Here is a 3,900-nt window from a genome sequence, read left to right on the forward strand (position 1 = left end):
TATTAATAAAACTTCTAAATCCCGCCAAATCAGAATAGTGCTAGACACATTGTAAAGCCTCCGATAAATACATGAATTAAAAATTTAAACTTAAAGTAAGAATAATTTAGCAGTATATCAAGTCTTTGGCACACTGATTCAGATTTCCTCATTAACATATTGTTTCAAACTGGGTAAACTTGAGTCAAACTGTTCAGAAATGCATATACCTTCCACAGTCCTTAAGTTTTAAAATCTGACTTTAAAATAAAAACCTAGAGTTCCTAGAAAAAAATGTACTGGGCGCCATAAAAAGTTTTAGAATTAGGCTCTTGTACTTAATTACCTTTATATGATTGTACTCCTAAATATATTATGTATAAGTTAAAATGTCACCAAGGATAGTCACCCACATTGCAGATAGTTTATATCATGTAAGTTTTAAATGGCAATTACCGTTACATGGCAAGTCCTCTAGAAACCCAGCACTTCCCTTTTATGGAAAAAAACCAAAGCATCTAATTTTTTCAAGAATTTTTTAGAGACTTGCAATGGACTTTCTTACACAAATAGCATTTGCTTCTGACTAAACTGTCAATGAAAACGAATTACAGCTCTCTCAATTTGAGTGAGTCCATCTGTCTTAAGTTATAAGTTTCAGATATACTTTGAAAGGTCACAATAAAGAGCCACTTAATTCTTAGATACTGGTAATTCCATTTTCTTCCATAATTGGAGTAAAAGGACACTGTTATACCTGTAAGGCACAAACTGCTACAGGGAGGTGAATTGTGTGGTCACATTTTACATCCAAGAGTCACTCTCAAATTCTGAACTGGATTCTTTCTAATTATAAATTTCAGAGGTGGATTGTATAAAAACCTAATCTGAGCAGAAGCATTGGACAATTTCCTCTCCCATTTCCATGTAAAATCCAATTCATATTTCTGAGCTCAAAAGCCAAAAATAATCATATATATATGTATGGCCCTAATATGCTAAATAGACCAAACGGTGCTCCAATTGGTTGCTATGACATGCGCTGACCACCAGGGAGCAGGCACTCAACACAGGAGCTGCCCTGATGCGCACTGGCACCACAGACCTGGCGCCCACAAAGCAACACTTGGCTTCCCCCAAGTGGGACACAGGCCCTGCCACCACCCCGGAGCGACAGCCCACCAAATCGCAACCAACACTGCCGAGACCCCATGGTGCAAAATGTGGCCCACAGCCCAGCTACATCACGTAGCAATGCCCAGCTTCCTCTCTCTACCCATGACTAGCTTCCTTGCAGTTTCTTCAGCCCAGGAACATGACTTGCTTTATAGCCAGGTGCAAACATTTCACACTTTAACCAAATGTCTGTGAAGCGTTTTCCCATGCCTCATCTCATTTGATCCTCACAGAAGTCCTGGGGCAGGTAGTTAGGAGACTCGGTGGAATCCTATTTTCTTTTCATTAGCCAGAAAACAGAGATTTAGTAAGTCAAGAAACTTGACCCAACTGAAAAGATGTAAGAAATGGTGGACCCTGAAAATGATTTCAGGTTTTGTCACTGCACAGAATATAGTCAAGCACTGCTGCAGTTAAATATTTACCCTTTGTTCTCCCTGCGTGACCTACAATAATAATCTGCTTCATGTTGATATTTACTGCTGTGTTGCTAGCAATTACCTGAAAGAGAAGTTGGGGTGCTTCATTGGGCTGAAAAAAGTTTAGCTACATCAGAAAGCAAAAAAGGGCCAATGGAGATATTAAAATATTTCTTCTAGTTAATTCCCTTTGCACCAGGCCATTAATATTAGTATAAATGTAATATGTCCAGATAATTTTTTACATATTTTATTAAATCTTAGGTTAGTTTATTAAGCAATTATATTTATTAAGTGTTTTTTTAAATCCTGACCTTGAACTTAAAGTAAAATAAAGGCTTCTGCTAAATAAAAAAGGGATATGTTAAGGAAAAATTATTTTAAAGATTATTGTTAATCATATAAACTGGTTTTGGCTTATTAAAGTACACCTAAAACCTGCATTTCTTAAACTTTATTTTTCACTATATTACCTAGTACTTTCTGTATATGACTAAGACATACCAGTGTATATGCATTTCACTCATTTAACTCTTTTCACTACTTCTAGATAAATTCTGATCTCCAGCCTTTTATTAAAGAAAAGACCAGTGACTCCACGACATTTAATCTGAACTCAGCTCCTGTAGTCTTACATCAGGAGATTCTCGGAAGAGATTTGTGGATTAAACAGATTGGCGAGGTAAATGAAAGTACTCCTATATTAGGTTCCAGTAGAATTAGCTGATTTTAGAACATAATTCATATTTTATGATAATGTAAGACAGTGGTTCTCAACCTTCCTAATGCCACGACCCTTTAATATAGTTCCTCATGCTGTGGTGACCCCCAATTTCATTGTTACCAATTGAATATAATTAAAGCATAGTGATTAATCACAAAAACAATATGTAATTATATATGTGTTTTCCGATGGTCTTAGGCGACCCCTGTGAAAGGGTCGTTCGACCCCCGAAGGGTCGCGACCCACAGATTGAGAACCACTGATCTAAGACATCAGCCATATAAATCAGCCATATATAAGAACTTATTCATATAACAGGTAAAATTCTTACTTTGTAATCTACATTTTAAGAGGTAAAATGTTACTTACAAGTTAGAAACTGCAATACTATGTTTGTTATTATCTGAGTTTTTAGAATACTGCAACATAAAACTAGTATGTATGGTGAATACTAATTAACTCAGATGATTTTTTTTTCCTAAAGGCTTTCAAAAATCGGGCTATGGTAATAGCACTACCCTTTAACTGACAGCAATTTTCCATCTGCAAACTGTAGCACAAGCTGCAGAATTCCAGGAGGTCCGTCTGTCAGCTCATTGGGTTATTTTAAAACAAACTTGGACCCTGAATATTCAAGTACTCAGGCATTATCATAGAGGGGGAAAGCATGGTTAAGTGGGAAGGGTAAAGGGGCTTAAGCTGGCTAATTTTCCCACTTTGGGGGCGGGGAAGTTGTGGGTGACGAAAGGAAACTTTTTTGGTTTTTGTTTAATCCAGAAACCCTGATTCAAAAGTTATTGCCCTTTTCCTAAAGCTTCATGGAATTTATGTAGCTTCATGGTTCTGATTGATTGGGTTAACCTGAGAATGACACAGGGAAGGAACCAGGCACAGCTGAGGGGGTAGCTACCATGCTTAAAGCAGAGAGTTCCTAAGTGATACCTGCATTCAGAAAGATAAGATGTTTGCTCTCCTCCCCCTCCTCCCCTATTGGCTCTCAAAATGCTATCAGCCATCTTTAAAATCCCTTATTCACCAGGTAGGAAACAATAGGATTCCATTCTGGGGAAATTGTCAAGTTCAGGCAATAAGACCTGCAGATGTGAATGATTGAGGCCCCTCAGTAAACATGCCATGTCCTTGCAGCCCTCCAACTGGGCCCACCAGTTGACAAGCCCCAAAGTATCCAAGTGCAGCACCACAGGTACTAGAGGACCACTGGGCATTTGAGTGAAACCTCTGCCATAAAAGAATGAGGCAAGGCTCTTCCTTTCCGATCCATCATCTGAGATGGAATGGCAGATTTTCATGAACGTCCTTAGAGGGAAGACCATCTCTCTCAAAGCTGAACCCTTGGATACAATAAAAAAATGTAAAGGCCTAGATCAGGGTGGGCAACGTTTTTTGTGAGTGCGAGCCAAAACCAGCAAAATCTCTGACTCAAAATTCTTCTGCGTGCCAACCCTAATTTTTTGAGAACATGTTACGCCTACTTGATATCTCTTAAGATGTACGTATGTGAAGAACCTTGAAGAAATAATAAAATTCATTCGAGCGACAAAAACACAGTATATGATGATGAAAAATACATTTATTTTTTAA

At 37.9% G+C, this 3,900-nt stretch overlaps 1 long non-coding RNA gene across 1 annotated transcript in view; it reads left to right on the forward strand.

The window, feature by feature from the left end:
• Positions 1–2,171: 2,171 nt before the first annotated feature.
• LOC107185208 overlaps positions 2,172–3,900 on the forward strand; it is a 41,749-nt gene continuing 40,020 nt past the window's right edge. The window contains exon 1 of the long non-coding RNA XR_001516127.1: positions 2,172–2,256. This is a non-coding gene — a long non-coding RNA (uncharacterized LOC107185208). The remainder of the gene's footprint in view (positions 2,257–3,900) is intronic.

This window comes from Myotis davidii, unplaced genomic scaffold (genome assembly GCF_000327345.1).
Source record: "Myotis davidii unplaced genomic scaffold, ASM32734v1 scaffold68, whole genome shotgun sequence".
Taxonomy (NCBI): Eukaryota; Metazoa; Chordata; class Mammalia; order Chiroptera; family Vespertilionidae; genus Myotis; species Myotis davidii.